The sequence below is a fragment of the Dasypus novemcinctus genome, chromosome 18 (assembly GCF_030445035.2).
Source record: "Dasypus novemcinctus isolate mDasNov1 chromosome 18, mDasNov1.1.hap2, whole genome shotgun sequence".
Lineage (NCBI taxonomy): Eukaryota > Metazoa > Chordata > Mammalia > Cingulata > Dasypodidae > Dasypus > Dasypus novemcinctus.
In genome coordinates, this window is record NC_080690.1 from 74,393,119 (window position 1) to 74,411,810 (window position 18,692).

General features: G+C 40.2%; 1 protein-coding gene across 1 annotated transcript in view; it reads left to right on the forward strand.

Annotated features, from left to right (window-relative positions):
• The first annotated feature begins 14,132 nt into the window (after window positions 1-14,132).
• LOC101444980 (zinc finger protein 613) overlaps window positions 14,133-18,692 on the forward strand; it is a 30,846-nt gene continuing 26,286 nt past the window's right edge. Inside the window, 1 exon segment of the mRNA XM_004454639.5 lies at window positions 14,133-14,835. The gene's annotated coding sequence lies outside the window, so the exon portion shown is untranslated.

Below are 18,692 nucleotides of genomic sequence, written 5' to 3' on the forward strand. Positions count from 1 at the left end.
TTATAAAAGATCCCAGGTTTGGTCCCTGGTGCCTCCTAGAAAAACAAAAACAAGAAGCGAACAAATGAGAAAACCAACTCAGGGAACCAATGTGTATCATTAGTTGAATACACATTACCAACCGTTTGTTAAAGCTGCACTCAGGGTTAGGAAAGAAGTGTATGAAGAAGGGTCTTATTTTTTTGGTATGTGTACTTTGCAATCATAGGAGTTTTGTTTTGTTTTTTTTTACCTTTAAAAAAGTCCATACTCATTTGTATGATTAAATTAAAAAGATAGGGGAGTGGGTGTGGCTGAAGCAGTTGAGCAACTGCTTCCCACACGGGACCTTCTGAGTTCAGTCCCTGGTACCTCCTAAAAACTAAAAACAAACAACAAGCAAACAAATGAAAAAACCAACTCAGGGAAGCGATGTGGCTCAGTGGTTGAGTGCCAGCTTCTCGAATATGAGAATATACCTAAAAAAAAAAAAAGTTATTATGGGTTTTCAGAGGACGATCCAAGATGGTGACAGAGTAGAAAGCTTTAACAACCAGCTCATCCCACAGCGCAACTAATAACCACCAAGGATCTGTCCATACCAACTGTTTGGGACACTCCAGAAACCAGAAGAACACAGTGCACCTATTCAGGGAAGAATGGGAAGAAGAGACTGACAATCTATGGTGAAGACCTGAGTAGATTCCTCCATATTGAAGAGGCAACTGTCCACCCCCCACTGGCTAGGTGGGCTGCCTCGGGACCCACTCCCCTGCTGGAAGCCCAAGCTCTCTTTCCCAAAAGCAGGGGAGGGCAAGTTGCTTGGCACCAACAATAGCTATTAACCTGCAAATTCAGCTAGCTGGATTCCAGTCTCGAGCACAGCTGTGGTTTAAACCTGCTCTAGCACAAAGAAGCCAGCAGCCTTTGTGCTGTCTCCACCCCTGGCAGGAGTGGAAGCAGGGATTATTGAAAAACACACTGGTCCCCTGAAAGGTAGGGATAGATTCATCATGCCCAGTTTAAAAAAGCCACTACTTAGGGCCCCACACCCTGCAGGAGTGGAAACTGGGTGCAGTTTGAACACTCTCTTGGAGCAGAGCAGGCAGATTCACCCCATCTACCTTAAAGGGCTGCTACACACTGGGGCCCAATACTCCCTGGAAGGAGGGGAAGTGTACATTATCTCACGGGCAGTGTGGGAAGATTCACTGCACCCACCTTGAGGCGTTGCTGCACACTAGGCTCCAATGCTCCCCTGAATGGGGAGGAAGTGTATACTCAACAAGGGGTCTATGATCTTGAATTGAAACTGAAAAAAAAAATTACTTTTATGGGGACATGTTGCTGTGGGTGTGATACATTTATTAAATAATACACAGGGAAGCGGATTCGGCCCAGTGGTTAGGGCATCCACCTACCACATGGGAGGTCTGCGGTTCAAACCCTGGGCCTCCTTGACCCATGTGGAGCTGGCCCATGCACAGTGCTGATGCGCGCAAGGAGTGCTGTGCCACACAGGGGTGTCCCCCTTGTAGGGGAGCCCCATGCACAAGGAGTGCGCCCTGTAAGGAGAGCCGCCCAGCACAAAAGAAAGCGCAGCCTGCCCAAGAATGGCACTGCCCACATGGAGAACTGACACAACAAGATGATGCAACAAAAAGAAACACAGATTCCTGTGCTGCTGACAACAGAAATGGACAAAGAAGACACAGCAAATAGACACAGAGAACAGACAACCGGGGTGGGGGAGAAGGGGAGATAAATAAATAAATAAATCTTTTAAAAATAATAATAATACAGAGTATAATGTGGACTTAGTAAAGGGTCAGTAGTTTTCACGTGACTGGCAAAGGGGTCCATGGAACAAAAAAGGTTAAGAATCCCTGCTCTAGAGGTAGTGCTGGCAGATTCATCCTGCCCACTTTGAAGGGCTGCTGCACATTCAGTGCCCCTGGATGGAGAGGAAGCAAGAACACTCAAGCAGTGCCAGCAGATTTACCCCATCCACCTTAAAGGGCCCTTGCACACTTGGTCCCAGTGCCCCATACAAGGAAAGGAATTGCACACTCTAGGGCAGCACAGGTAGATTCACCACGCCCACATTAAAGGGCTACTGTACTCTCATACCCAATTTGCCCCAGGAAGGAGGAACTTAGAGTGGTCAGGTCACTCTCTCTCAGGACTGTTCAGGCAGACACCTGGGGGTGTCCAGCACAGGAGGTGGTAGATGATCAGAGAACTCAGATCTCAGGGCCTGGGAGTTGTACAACAGTTTCAGCCCAGGTAGGCTGGCAACCTCAGCCTCAACCATGCTGTTACCAGGAGCTAAGTCATCTGACAAAGGTACAGAATAACCTTAGGGCAGCAGGGAACAACTGGATAATGAGTGCTACTTGCTGGGTACCTTAGTAAAGCCTAGATTGGGGCAGACATCAAAGAGAAGATTGGGGGACTCTAGGGTCTCTTCTCCAGAGCACATTGGAATCATTCTTTTCTCCCATCATAGGTCTCTTGAGCCTGTTTTGACTGGGAAACCAGAGCTGGAAAGTTTGTCCTCAGGGGGACACTTCTAACAAAATTAACCTTCCAGGTAATAGCAGTGAAAGAAGACAAAAGAAGTATTAAAAATATGCAGAAGCAAATAGGAGGAACAGGGGAAGCTTTAGCAAAAAGCCAACCAATAAGAAAGCCATAGGCTAAAGAGAGAAACTGAACACAGAATAAAAACATTAAAAAATCAAATGTCAAGACACCAGCAAAAAATTACAAGTCATTCTAAACAATAGGAAGATATGGCCCAGCTAAAGGTACAATGAAACTTTCAGATGAAACACAGAATTTGAGACAACTAATCACAGATATCCAAACAAATCTCCTTAATAAATTCAAAGAGATGGCTAAAGAGATGAAGAATATAAAGAAGACACTGATTGAATACAAAGAGGAATTTGAAAGTTTGCGAAGAAAAGTAACAGACTTATGGGAATGAAAGACACAATGGATGAGATTAAAAATACATTGGAGAGGCGGCAGACTTGGCCCAGTGGTTAGGGCATCCGTCTGCCACATGGGAGGTCCACGGTTCAAACCCTGGGCCTCCTTGACCCGTGTGGAGCTGGCCCATGTGCAGTGCTGATGCGCACAAGGAGTGCTCTGCCATGCAGGAGTGTCCCCCGCGTAGGGGAGCCCACGTGCAAGGAGTGCGCCCTGTAAGGAGAGCCACCCGGTGCAAAAGAAAGTGCAGCCTGCCCAGGAATGGCGCCACCCACATGGAAAGCTGACACAAGATGACACAACAAAAGGAAACACAGATTCCCATGCCACTGACAACAACAGAAGCAGACAAAGAAGACACAGCAAATAGACACAGAGAACAGACAACTGGGGTGGGGTGGGAGGGAGGAGAGAGAACTAAATAAATCTTTAAAAAAAATACATTGGAGAGGGAAGCAGCTGTGGCTCAATCAATTGGGTTCCCATCTACCATATTGGAGACCTTTGGTTTGCATCCTGGGGCCTCCTTGTGAAGGCAAGCTGTCCTGCACACTGCGGAGAGCTGATGGCCTGTGCACCATGGAGAGCTGGCACAGCAAGATGATGCAATAAAAGGAGACAAGCAAACACAGAAGAATGTGCAGTGAATGGACATGGAGAACAGACAGCAACCAAGCCGTGGGGGGTGGGGAATAAATTTTTTAAAAGTACATTGGAGGGAAACAGATGTGGTTCAAGTGATTGGGCTCCCACCTACCATATGGGAGTCCATGGTTTAGTTCCCAGTGCCTCCTAAAGAAGACAGTGAGCTGGTGCAATGAGTAGGCATGGCAAGCTGACACAAGTTGATGCAACAAGAGACACAAGAAGAAGGGAAAAAAAACATAATGAGACACAGAACAAAGCAGGGAGCAGAGGTTCCCAGCCCCTCCTAAAGAGGATGAGCAGAATGGTGAGCCGGCATGGTGGGCAGGTGCAGTGAGCTGATGCAACAAGATGACACAAGAGACACAAGGTGAAAATCATAAGAGACACAACAAAGCACAATGGAGGTGGCTTAAGTGATTAGGCACCTTCCACATCAGAGGCCCCAGGTTTGGTTCCTAGTGCCTCCTAAAGAAGTACAGAAGACAAACAGACACAGCAGATGCAAACAATGAGGGGGTGGGGAGAGATAAAAAATTCAGAGGACAGAACATCTGAATTTGAAAAGACAGTACAGAAAGAAAAAAGAACATAAAAAATGGAACATAGTCTCAGAGAATTGAATAATAATGTGAAATGCACAAACATATATGTTTTACATGTCCCAGAAGGGGAAGAGAATGGAAAAGGAGTGGAAAAAATATTTGAGGAAATAATGACCAAAAATTTCCCAGCCCATAAATATAAATATCCAATAAGGACAATTCACCTCAAATAGAATAAATCCAAATAGACACCTGCTATTCAGAATGTCAAATACCAGAGATAAAGAGAGGATTCTGAAAGCAGCAAGAGAAAAGAAATTCATCCCATACAAAGGATGCTCAATAAGACTAAATACTGATTTTTCATAGAAACCATGGAGGTGAGAAGGCAGTGGTATGCTATATTAAAGGTTCTGAAAGAAAAAACTACCAGGCAGGAATTCTTTATCTGGAAAAACTGTCCTTCAAAACTGATGGTGAATTTAAAGTCTTCACAGATTAATGAAAACCAAAATATTATGTCACCAAGAAACTGGATTTACAAGAGTTACTAAAGAGAGGGCTGCAACCTGAAAGGAAAAGACATGAGAGAGAGGCCTAGGGAAGACTATAAGAATGGAGATTATAAGTAAGGGTATCAAAAAAAGGTAAAGAGGCAGATAGTATTAAGATAAATCAATGGAAAGCCAAGAAATATAATGGATGATGTAAGTAATGCCTTTACAGTAATAACATTGAATGTTAATGGATTGAGCTTCCCAATCAAAAAACACAGACTGGCAGAATGGAATTTTTTTTTAAATGAGTCGCCTATATGCTGTCTACAAAAGACTCGTGTTACATGCAAGGACACAAATAGACTGAAAGTAAAAGTTTGGAAAAGATAGCCCACACAAACAGTAATCAAAAAACAACTGGAGTAGCAATACTAATATTGGACAAAATAGGCTTTAAATACAAAGCTGCTATAAGAGATGAAGAAGGACATTATATATTAATAAAAGAAACAATTCATCAAGAAGAAATAACAAAATATTTGTGCACCTAACAAGTGTGCCCCAAAATACATGAGGCACACACCAGCAAAACTGAAGAGAGAAATAGACATCTCTACAATAATAGTTGGAGACATCAATATAACACTTATCTTTGAATAGAATAACTGGACAAAGATCAATAAGAAAAAAGAAAATTTGAATAATATGATAAATGAACTAGACCTCATGGACATATATAGAACATTGCACCTCCAAACAGCAGGATATACCTTCTTCTCTAATGTTCATGGATCCTTCCCCAGGATAGGCCATATGTTGGGTCACAAAACATGTCTCAATAAATTTAAAAAGATTGAAATTATACAAAGCACTATCTCTGATCATAATGAAATGAAGATGGAAATCAACAACAAGTGGAAAATGGGAAAACTCATAAGTATATGGAAGCAAAACAACATACTCTTAAGCAATCAGTGGGTCAAAGGAGAAATCACTAAATATCTCAAGATGAATGAAAATGGGAATACAACATATCAAAACCTATGGGAATGGATCAAGGATTTAAACATAAAAACTACAATCATAAAACTCCTAGAGGAAAATGTAGGAAAACATTTTCAAGGTCTTGTGGTAGCCAGTAGTTTCTGAACTTTCACCCAAAGCACAAGCAACAAAAGAAAAAAATAGATAAATGGGACCTCCTCAAAATTCAACACTTTTGCATCTCAAAGGACTTTGTCAAAAGGGTGAAAAGGGAACTGACCCAATGGTAGAAAATACTTGGTAATCACATACCTGATAAGGGTTTAATATTCATGATATAAAAGGAGATCATACAACTCAACAATAAAAAGACAAAGTATCTGATTAAAAAATGGGCAAAAGACTTGAAAAGACAACTGTCCAAAAAAAGAAATACAAATGGGGAAGAAACACATGAAAAAATGTTCAACATCACTTGTGATTAGGGAAATGCAAACCAAAACTATAATGAGATATCATTTCATACCTATTAGACTGGCCACTATTAAAAAATCAGAAAACTGTAAATTTTGGAGAGGATGTGGAGAGATAGGAATGTTTATTCTCTGTTAGTGGGAATGTAGAATGGTACAGCCACTGTGGAGGCCTGTTTGGCAGGTCCTAACAAAGTTGAATATAGAATTGCCATGGGACCTAGCAATACCATTGCTAGGTATATACCAAAATGAACTGAGAGCAGTGACACAAATAGATACCTGCACACCAATGTTCATAGCAACATTATTCACAATAGCCAAAAGGTGGAAACGATCCAGGTGTCCATCAACTGATGAATGGGTATACAAATTGTGGACTATACACATGATGGAATATTATGCAGCAGTAAGAAGAAATGAAATTGTGAAACATATGACAACATGGGTGAACCTGGAGGACATTATGTTGAGGGAAACAAGCCAGATACAAAAGGACAAATACTGTATAATTGCCCTATTATGAACTAAATTTATTATGTGAAATATAAATATATTTTGTGAAATATAAATGTGGGTAAAATTGCATATATAAGACTGATTTTCCTTGAAGCTGAACAAATGTAAGTTAATACTATACAGTGTTAATATCAGACAAAAATACACGTTATACTAAGTGAAGAAGACCAGATACAGAGTACTACATATTGTATGATTCCCTTTATATAAAAGGTAAATTCTATAAATCAATTCATAAAGGTGAAAGATTAGTTGTTACATAGGTCTGAGGAAGGAATGCTAAGAAGTTTGAAGTCTTTCTTTTTGGAGTAATGAAATTGTTCTAGAATTTTTAAGATAATGATGACTGTATTAATACAACATTGTGATTATACTAAAAGCCACTGATTATACACTTTGGATAGGATAGCCAAAAACAGCAGTTATGTACAGTGGGGGAAGCATAGATAGACTGAGAGGTGAGGGATTTTGTTCGTTTCTTTGTGGGTTTTTTGTTCATTATTATTATCATCATTGAAATAATGAAAATGCCCTACTATTGATGGAAGTGATGAATACACAACTATGTGATTATAGCAAATACCATTGATTGTACACCTTGGAGGAATTGTATGCTGTGTTAATAAGTATTGATAAAATTGATTTTTTTAAAAACCTATGGGATGCAGAGAAGGCAATGCTGAGAGGGAAATTTATAACCCTAAATACATTAAAAAAGAAGAAAGACTTAAAATCAAAGACCTAACAGAACACCTACAGGAATTAGAAAAAGAACAGCAAACTAATCCTGAAGTAAACAGAAGGAAAGAAATAACAAAGATTAGAGCAGAAATAAATGAAATTGAGAGTAAAAAATTAAAAAATTCAACAAAACCAAAAGTTGGTTCTTTGAAAAGAACAACAAACCTGACAAACCCTTAGCTAGACTTGACAAAGGAAAAAAAGAGAAGATACAAATAAAGAAAATCAGAACTGAGAGGGGGAACATTTCTGCTGACTTCACAGAAATAAAAGAGATCGTAAGAGGATACTAGGAACAACTGTATGCCAACAAACTAGACAATGTGGATGAAAGGGACAAATTCCTAGAAACACACATACAACATACACTGAGCCTAGAAGAAATAGAAAATCTCAACAAACACCTCACAAGTAACAAGACTGAAATATTCATAAAAATCTCCCAAAAGAGAGTGTAAACTACAATCCCCATTTAGTGGCAATGCTCCAATATGTGTTTGTCAATTCTAACAAATTACCACACTAATGAAAGATGTTGTTAATGTGGGAAAGTGTGGAAGGGGGAGGGAGTGGGGTATATGGGGAGCCCTATATTTTTATGTAACATTTATGTAATCTAAATATCTTTTAAAATAAAAGTATAAATTTTTTAGAACTCCCAAAGATGAGAAGCCCAGGACCAGATGGCTTCGCAGGTGAATTCGACCAATCATTCAAAGAAGAATTAATACAATCTTTCTCAAACTCTTCCAAAAAAAAAGAACAGGAAGGAACACTACCAAACTCATTCAACAAAGCCAAATTCACCATAATACCAATGCCAGATAAAGATAACATGAAAAATGAAAATTCTAGACAGATTTTTCTAATGAATATAGATGCAAATATCCTCAACAAAATACTTGCTAATTGAATCCAACAGCACATTAAAAGAATTATACCTCATGATTAAATGGGTTTTATCCAAGATACGCAAGGGTGGTTCAACACAAGAAATTCAATGTAATGTATCATGTTACTGAATTGAGGAAGGAAAATCACATGATCATTTCTATTGATGTGGAAAAGGCATTTGACAAAATCCAACATCCTTTCTTGATGAAAACACTCCAAAAGATAAGAATAGAAGGAAACTTTCTTAGCATGATAAAATGTATATATGAAAAACCCATAGCTAACTTTGTACTCAATGGAGAAAGACTGAATGTTTTCTTGCTTAGACTGGGAACAAGACAAGGATGCTCACTATCACCTGCTACTCAGTGTTGCACTAGAAGTTCCAACTAGAGCAATTAGGCAAGAAAGAGAAATAAATGGCATCCAAATAGAAAAGGAAGAAGTAAAACTTTCACTATTTGCTGATGATATGATCCTATATCTAGATAGTCCTGAAAAATCCATCCACAACAAATCACTACACTGATTTTCTAATGTTGAGCCACCTTTGCAAACCTGGTGTAAAGCCCACTTGATCATGATGTATAATTTTTACATGTCTTTGGATTCAATTAGCAAGTATTATGTTGAGGATTTTTGCATCCATATTCATTAAAGAAATTCTGTAATTTTCTTTTCTTTTTTTTTTTTGTAATATCTTCATTTATTTGGTGTTAGGGTGATGTTAGCTTCATAGAACGAGTTTGATACCATTCCTTTCTGTTCAATTTTTGGAAGAGTTTAAGCAAGATTGGTATTAGACCTTCTTTAAATGATTGGTCAAAATCAACTGTGAAATCATTTGGTTATGGACTTTTCATTTTGGGGAAATATTGGCTTTCTTTGTATCAGGATTTGTCCTTCCTCTTTAATTATCTATCTCAATCTCCTCTATGTGTTTTAATATTCATACACAATATTGATCCAAGTTTAAGTATATTGGTTTACTTGTTGGACCATTGTTTGAGGTGGGAATATGTTGTGGAAAGGATGAGGAGACTTCTTTCTGATTTACTTTTGTTTCTGTTAACTGTATTTGATAACTTATCCTTTCAATAGAACAGAACTTGCCCACATCTGCCACTTCAAAATCAGAGTAGCTCTTGGAAGCAGATGTGGCTCAACTGATAGAGCATCCATCTATCATATAGGACGTCCAGGGTTCAAACCCAGGGCCTCCTGGCCTGTGTGGTGAGTTGGACTATGTGCAGAGCTGCCGTGTGCAAGGAATGCCATGCACAGGGATGTCCCCCTAGGGGAGCCCCACATGCAAAGAGTGCACCCTGCAAGGAGAGCCACCCTGTGCCAAAAAAAAAGCACAGCACACCTAGGAGTGATGTTGCACACATGGAGAGCTGATGCAGCAAGATGATGCAACAAAAAAGAGACACAGATTCCCAGTGCCGCTGAGAACAAAAGCACACACAGAAGAACACATAGTGAATGGACACAAGAGAACAGACAATGGGGTGGGGAGGAGGGGAGACAAATAAATCAAAAAATAAATCTAAAAAATAAAATCAGAATAGCTCCCAGAAGCTCTGTACAAGATGAGGACGACCACTGTCTTAGTTTGCTAGAGCTGCTGTGACAAACACCACACACTGGATCAGCTTAAACAGGAATTTATTGTGTCATGGTTTTGGAAGTTAGAAGTCCAATATCAAGGTCTCATAAGGCCATGATTTCTCCAGAAATCTATAGCATTCTGGTGCTGGGTTGCTGTAATCCTTGGGGGTCCCTTAGCCTGCAGTTCTGTCTGTGTCACATGATAATCTGTCTCCTCTTATGGCTTTCTTTGAAAAAAAGGCCTACTCTGACTCAATTTGGTGTCATCTAAAAAGAATCTTCAAAATTCCTGTACTAGCTGGCCAAAGGGGTGCTGTTGCAAAATACCAGAAGTATGTTGGCTTTTATTTGGGGTAAAAGCTTACAGTCACAAGGCCCTAAAGAGTCCAACTCAAGGTTATTCCTTACCAAACTTTGTTGCCACATAGTGAAGCAAGATGGCAGGTTATATCTGTGAAGGTTCATCCTTCCTCTTCCTCTTAAAGCCCCGTGGATGCAGCTTCTTCTGATCTCAGCAGGCTGGCATAAGTCATCTCTCTTCTCAAGGCTTGTTTCTTTCCTGGCTCAGCTGTTCTGTTCTCTTCACAAGGTCAGCCATAAACTATCAGGCTCATCTCTCTCCCCTGGCCACAGGATCCTGTGTATCTTCTCTGTGTGCCTACTTCCATGTGAGAGTCTGTTTTATCAGCCCACCAAGGAGGTGGGGACTTAATCTTGCATGCCCTAATGACATGGTCAAATCAAAGCCCTACTCTTAATATAATTTAATCAAACACATCTCAGCTGAATCTAATACAGTCAAAGGGTATCATGCCCAGAGGAACAGATCAGTTTACAAACATACTCAATATCTCCTTTCTGGAATTCATAAATAATATCAAGCTGCCACAGTTCCCATTCACAGTGCATCCATATCTTATCTAATAATGACATCTTCAAAGGTCCTATTTACAAATGGATTCAGACACAGATTAAGACTTGAACATGTCTTCTATGAGGGACCTGATCTAATCCCCAGCTGCAACCTTTCTGATAAGATTTATTTTGCTAACAGGACATCACCTTTTCAATGGTTGCCTCAACCCCATGGCAGAAGATCATTTGTTTTTAGATGTAGACTATAAAGATATATCTGTATTTCTGAGGTCCAGTATTAATTATTTGTTGTTTTGTGTTCTGAAAATAGAGCATAATATAGGGGAGAAGAATATTTATTCACCTACTAATAATTAGGGAAATCTGGCTGCACATCACATTTAACAGGGAGCTTAGTGAATAAATTCTGGTTGAGATTTTATTAATTAGATGCTGCAGTGTCCTAATTCGTATTTTAAAAAGACACCTCCCTTGGGAAGCAGATGTGGCTCAACAGATAGAGCATCTGCCTACCATATAGGAGGTCCAGGGTTTGAACCCAGGGCCTCCTGGCCCATGTGGTGAGCTGCTGCATACAAGGAGTGCCATGCCATGCAGGGGTGTCCCACTTGTAGGGGAGCCCCACGTGCAAAGAGTGCACCCCTCAAGGACAGCTGCCCCAAGTAAACATTGCAGCCCACCCAGGAGTGGTGCTGCACACTCAGAGAGCTGATGCAGCAAGATGACACAACAAAGAAGAGACACTGATTCCTGGTGCCACTGAGAATGCAAGCAGACACAGAAGAACACACAGTGAATGGACACAAGAGAGCAGACACCGGGGCGGGGGGGGGGGGGGGAAGTAAATGAAATAAATCTTTTAAAAAAAACACCTCCCTAGCCTGGAGCCAGGATGTAGATCAATATTTGGGAAACATTTATCTAGATGATACTTCAAGCTTGCAGAAGTTGGACACAGGAATATGAGGGAATAAAAACCTGAGTGACAGATATGAAACATTGACACACATTTTCTTCTGGTAGCAGCGGAATGAGATAAGGAAAGATTTCCAGATTGTCCAATCCCTGGATTATACATTCTGGAATAAAGGGTACTTGCTGGTTTAAAAAAAAAAATTCCACGTTCAAATGCACTTAGAAATTCACTCTCAGAGAGCAGACAGTGAAATAATCAAGTTCTCCTAAGGGTTCTCTGTCAATAAAGCAATCAAGTTGAGAGCTATTATTGCTATTATTGCAATGTTTTTTATTCTTTTAACTGTTTTGATAATTAAATAACATAAATACATCAGTAACAATGGATTTTTTTTCTTGTTTTAGGCATTATCTACAGATTTATCACGAAGGAGGCTGCAAAATAATTTTCTTGCAAGCACGAACACTCCACCTGACACAACGCATCTCCTTTTCCCCATTCTTCCAATGGCATTATAATTATGCTTGGATCCAATTTAGTGTTTACTTTATAGTGACTATGTAACTCAGCTCTATGTAAAATTCTTGATGACAACTTTCCAAGAGATAAGAATAGAAGGAAATTTTCTCAACATGGTAAAATGTTTATAGATCATTTAAGTATGATTTACAAGCCACTTTGTAGTAACATATTGACAATTATTTTTCCTTTCTTAGACAACTTTTCATTCTCCCTGGAGCCGTCATATTGATTCAGTCCAGAATTTCTGGGCTTTGGGGCTCAGAAATCAAAGTTTTAGTGTTAGTTCTTAGTTGTTACTATGCTCTAATAATAAAGCATAATTTAGGGCAAAGTTTTCACTCTTCTCTGTTAGTCATGTAGATAGGTAAGACTGCATTTTTCTCTGCTCATAATTTTAATGTTTATTGTTTTAATTATAATCATTTTCTAAATACTCTAACTACAGTTTTGTTTACTTATTTGATCCCACATACTTTATGGGAGGAATATTATATATTTCTAGGTGGTTGCAATCTTTCTCCTCAATTTTGGTTATTTATTCCTGTGCGTGTGTGTGTGTGCGCGCGCATCTAAAATGCAGTCTGTACTACTTCTATTTTTGTTCTAATATACTGCCAATTTTTGTAAATATGGGTGATTAAAATAAAGCACAATTGAGCCAAATATATACTATGGACATGATAACAATCAGATGATACTATCTTATCTGTAACAAATGTTCCACCACAGTGTGGTGTGTTGATAGAGGGGTGTTGTTTCGGAATTCTTCACATGTGCATGATTATTTTATAAGTTTACAACTTCTGTCATAAAAAATACATTTAAAAAATAATAAGAGGGTAGGCTGGGGGAGAAACACACCAAATGTAAGATAAGGACTATAATTAGTAGTAAAATTTTGACGATATTCTTTCATAATTTGTAACAAACATCTCACAGTAATGCAAGGTGTTGGTGGAGGATTGGTGTATGGGACCCCTGTATGATGTTATGTATGCTTGCTTTGTAAGTTCACAACTTTTACTATACACTTATTGTTTATGTATGTTCATATATAAATGATATAACGATAATAATAATAGGGAGAGTTGGGGGGAAACTTTGGTTAGTAGTAGTATTTTGACAGTGCTCTTTAATCATTAGTTAAAAAGGTTTAACAACAATGTAAGGTGTTGGAGGTAGGATGAATTATGAGAGTCCTATATGATGTTATGTTTGTTTTGTAAGTTCACAACTATTACTCTACACTTACTGTTTATGTATGTTTGTGTGTGGGTGATATATTTCAGTAAATTAATTTTTTAAAAAAACAAAAAATAAAAATAAAACACATTCTCTATTATCAGGATATAACATTAAAACAACAGCAACCAAAAAACAAACAAACAAACAAAAGCCACCATCCTCCTACGTGCATGTTCTTCAGAAGTGTCCCAGGGCATTTGCTTATAGATTTGATCATTCCTGGTTTCCCTCTCCTGGGAAAGTGTCTTCATTTGTACGGACACACTAATTTCTAAGACGATCCCGTCCACCGAGGCGTTTCCAAATCTTTGTGTAAAATGGAAAAAGGGCGCGACCATCTTGCCCTCTCCAAGCCCTCTGAGGTGGGCGTTGTCCGCGCCTCGTTTGCCTGGTCCGTGACCGAGTTTCTCAAAATTTATGCAATTCGCGCTGCGCTGTCAGTGACCCTTAAAACCGCGCAGCGAGGCGGTTAAAGCGCCGATAAACGGGGGTGGTTTTAGTGACTTTCCACTGTTTCTGGCCATCCCTGACAACTGGAGCAGACCGTGCCTCTTTCCCTTCTGTACGTCAAAGATTGAAAGATGGCCGCCCCCAGGGCGCCAAGGGTGGTGGGCGCAGACATGTTACCTCCTAACGGTGAGCCGGAAATGTCGTTGTCTTAGCCACTTAAAAACGTTTCAGACCCTCGTCGGCCGCCATAGGCAGGCACGGAGGCTGAGCGGGTGGTCAATTGTGGCAGAATTCACGGAAATGCAGCTTCTGGGAGGTCGCGGTGGGGTCACGGTGGGGTCACGAGAAAGTCAGGTCAGTTTCTGGGTGTGTCCCTGAAATGAGGTGAGGGGCAGTCTGTGGTGTCCGCGTAGGTTGGGACCGTGGGGTCCATGGGAAGAGCAAATGAGAGTCCGTGACGGAGGGGTCTATTGTGTGGTGTCAGTGACGGGGTTTCTGGTGGTCAGTTTTTAAAGGTCTGTGGAGAGCGACAACCGAGAGTCCTAGGTCAGACTTTGGGGTCTTTAAGGTCATCCCTCTGTCTATGGGGCTTAGTAATTGAGACCTGGGATGTAGTGGTATTTGTCAGTGAGAGCTATGTCTGGTTCTGTTTCAGGATTTACCTGGTAGCCGGATATGGTCAAGTGAGCATCTGACCCAGATGATTAATCCGGGTAGGGGTATTGTCAGTGTTTGGGAGGCCCAGGACCCTAGTTGGGAGGATGAGTTCAGGTTCAAACTTCGATTGCAGGCGAACATTACATTCCCTTCAGGTCTCCAAATCCAAATCCTTCTTCAAGAACTACTTTACAAATCTCCTTTGGCTTCTCAAATCCCCTTCCGCCCGTCCTGTTAGATAGGAAAACTGGCGAGGAGATCAAGGATTAAGAAAATCCGAGGTGGTAAGTTTTCTATTTAAGATTAAAATTTTGTCCTTCTTCTGCAAGTTTACTGTATGTGTATATGTACACACACACGCACACACATTTTAAGTTATTTCCTTGAGGTTCGTTCTGACATCAGTTAAATAAAGTCTGTTACCCCGAATTCTCTTTCCCACTGACAATTTTGTTAAGATTCTGCTACGTTTCAACTTTAGCCTTTGTTTTTCTATTCTTGATTTTCATAATTCAGATAAGCTAAGGAAAACATTGGTCTAATTTGCCATATCACTTATTTCCATTTCATAGACATTTTTATGTCCACATTTTTTGTCCAAAAAAAAATTGTTTTTTAATTTCTACAACAGTATACTTTCAAGAGGCAAACGCCTGACATTATGCCTGGAATTACATTAAATACATAAAACATTTCATTGGATTTTAAATACTTATAAAATTCAGTTATTGCTTTTAAGACCAGGTTATGAGTCTCCATTTACCCAAGGACCTGGCTCCCTGACCCTCATTCCCACCTTGATTTTAATTTTTTTTTGCAATTATAAATGTCTTTTATTTTTGACTTGTTTGTTCTCTTTTCCAATTTCCTGTTACAGAAAAGAGAAATTACTTTGAAATTTTTGTTTCTGGTTATCTCACTGAACACTTATTATCAGGAGCTTCCATGCCCCCAATTATCAAACATGGTAAACTTTAAAGAATGTTACAGTTGAATACCTGTTTACCTACCACCTAGATCTTATAATTAACATTTTATTGTATCTCCTTTATTATGTGTCTATCCATATATTCTATCTATCATTAATCCATCTTTAAAATTTCATTTTAATTCATTTCAAAATAAGTTGCTTATAGATAAACTCATAGTCAGAATGCATCACCCTCCTGGCATCTGATTTGTATTACCAATTGCTTTCTAACTCCAGGAGAGGACACAGAAGTTATGTGTCTCTTCTTATTTGTGTCCTTTTTGCTGTAATAAAGCCAATCATAAGTGTAAGGCTTTCCTGAGTTCTGTGAATTGTTTTAGTGAATTATCGAACCTGACATTGTAGTAGGAACCCCCAAATTTGTCGGCAGGTGGTGAGAAGTGCATATTGTCAGTCCAGAGATTCAAATCCCCTAGATATATCTTAAACCCCAGCACCAACTACAATTCCAGTAAAGTAGCATGAAAGTCTTGTGAAAAGAGATCCCATCTGAGTCCAGTTCCATCACGCAGAAACACCAGCTCCAAAGAAGGGCCAATTAACATGGCAGTGAACCCCATCTGCCATGACCATAGAACCCGTGGGTCTCTTTAGCCCTCAAAAGAACCAACACCTCGGGTTGTATCTACTTTTATCTGTCTCTGAGACTCTGCTCAGGTGTGCATAAGGGCAATCCTTCTGACAACCTCCAGACTCTTTTTTAGAGACTCATAGCCATATAAACTCATTTCTCCTTTCCATTTCCCCCTTACATTTGGTCAAACAGCATTTTAAAGTCCTGTTATTATATGTAGACAGGGATATTCTGCTGATCCGCATTGAACCTTTAATTCAAGGTCATTTTCTAGTTCTGTCATCAGGTGGTATTTGGTAGTGATCCCTTGGTGCCAGGGAGGCTCATCCCCGGGTGTCATGTCCCATGCTGGGGGGAATGCACTGCATCTACATGCTGAGTTTGGCCTTGAGACTGGCCACATTTGAGTAACATGAAGGCTGTCAGGAGGAAACTCCCAGGCACAGTGCTGCTCTAGGCCTTGTTCTTATTGCAAGCGTATAGGCTCACAAGCATAGTCATTAGTATCAGGGGCCCACTGTTGGACCCTCATTCCTTCCTGGTTCTTACCGTTGCACCTGGGGAACTGCTGCTGCTCCCCTAGGGACCACGACAGAGCACCCCCGGCCAGGAACCCAGTACCCCCCCAGCTGTTGTTTTTATTTGTTTCCACCATGAGTATATCCAAACATTACCATGCACCCTGGACATATGCCCTGTATAACTCCCTGTCAACCATATATCACCTGTCAATAACATCCATACCAGTATTCCTCCACCGCCATTGTTGAACCACTCTGTGATCCAAGCCCAATATAATGTCAGGTTCCCTTACTAGTAAAATGGAATATAGCGATGAGTTTAAAGGTTAGATCTAGAATACGTATTGATTTGGAAAAATTCTACATCCTATCTTTTTCTTTTCTTTTTTCCTAATTATTGAGCTCTTCACAAGAGCCTTGGATCACATTAATTCATATATACAATATACAGTACTCCCACACATCCACCATAAAACCTTTTCCCTTCCACAGCGATAATCCTTTAACTTATTCATATCATATTTACTGAAACTGATGTACAGGCTCCGAAACAATAGCTTTCAAACAAGGTGACATCTGTGCTTATATTGTGTTCCATACTTTAGGGTATACAGTTTTCTAAATTTTTTAGTTATCCTATGTTTTACATTATGGTTTACATTATTACTCTGTTGTCCCCTATATGTTTTTGGTGTAATAGTACATGTTTTATATTCATCCTTGTGTACTCGCGAAACTCCTCTCTTGCCCCCACATTTACCTTGGTTCCATCCATTCAGCATCCATTTTCCCCTCACTTTGGGGCCCACAGTGACAGCCAATCCATTTCCTGAGGAGCCACATCCAGAGATACTTGCAACAGTGTTCAGGGCCTGACTTGCTCAACTGCCCTAATGCCCTGGGAGCCACCCTTTCTCTCGAGAGATACAGTTCCCTCTATTTGATGGCATTAGTCCTCCCCAGGATGTGGGTCCACCCCAACTCTCACTACTTGGGACTGTACCCAATGGTACCACCCACCCTGGCAAAATTAGCATTCAGACATTCCCCAGGAGTCCGTCCCGCATCAGACCATCCCCTCCGAGCATCCTAAACAGGTAACCCTCCTAATTATATTTTGATATGATTTTCTCAGCATTTTACTCTCAACCAACACCTGACACTCTCCTATGTTCATATGTTGCCCCTCCCTCCCCCCAACTTTTTGGGCAATATTACCCATCCGCCCATCCCCAGCCCCCCTCAAACCTGCAAAGCCCCACCCAAAGGCAACCCCTTGCCCCCATTTTATCTCTTCTTTGTGCTCATACTTACCACCAGCTCATCATAGATTCCACCCCTGCAGATGTCGGCTCACATCCTTCTTCCACCCCCCGATTTCCTGTAAGCCTATTTTCCAGTCTCTAGCTCTCTGAGGCAGCTTGCTTATTTTATATCATTGAGGTCATGTAGTATTTGTCCTTCAATGCCTGGGTTGCTTCACTCAACATAAGGTTCTCAAGATTCATCCATGTTCTCACGTGTGTTTGTAGTGTATTTGTTCTTACAGCCGAGTAGTATTCCATTGTGTGTATATCCCACATTTTATTGATCCACTCATCTGTTGATGGCCATTTGAGTTGATTCCAACTTTTGGCGATAGTGAACAATGCTGCTATGAACATTGGTGTGCATATGTCGGTTTGTGTCCTTGTTTTCAGTTCTACTGGGTGTATACCCAGCAGTGGAATTGCTGGGTCATATGGCAAATCTATGGTTAGTTTTTTGAGAAACCGCCAAACTGTCCTCCAGAATGGTTGGATCCTTCTGCATTCCCACCAGCAGTGGATGAGTGTTCCCCTTTCTTCACATCCTCTCCAGCATTTGTATTCTTCTGTTTTTTTCATAGCTGCCAATCTTATGGGAGTAAGATGGTATCTCATTGTAGTTTTGATTGGCATTTCCCTGATAGCTAGAGATTTGGAGCATCTTTTCATGTGCTTTTTAGCCATTTGTATTTCTTCTTTGGAGAAGTGTCTGTTTAAATCTTTTTCCCATTTTTCAAATGGGTTGTTT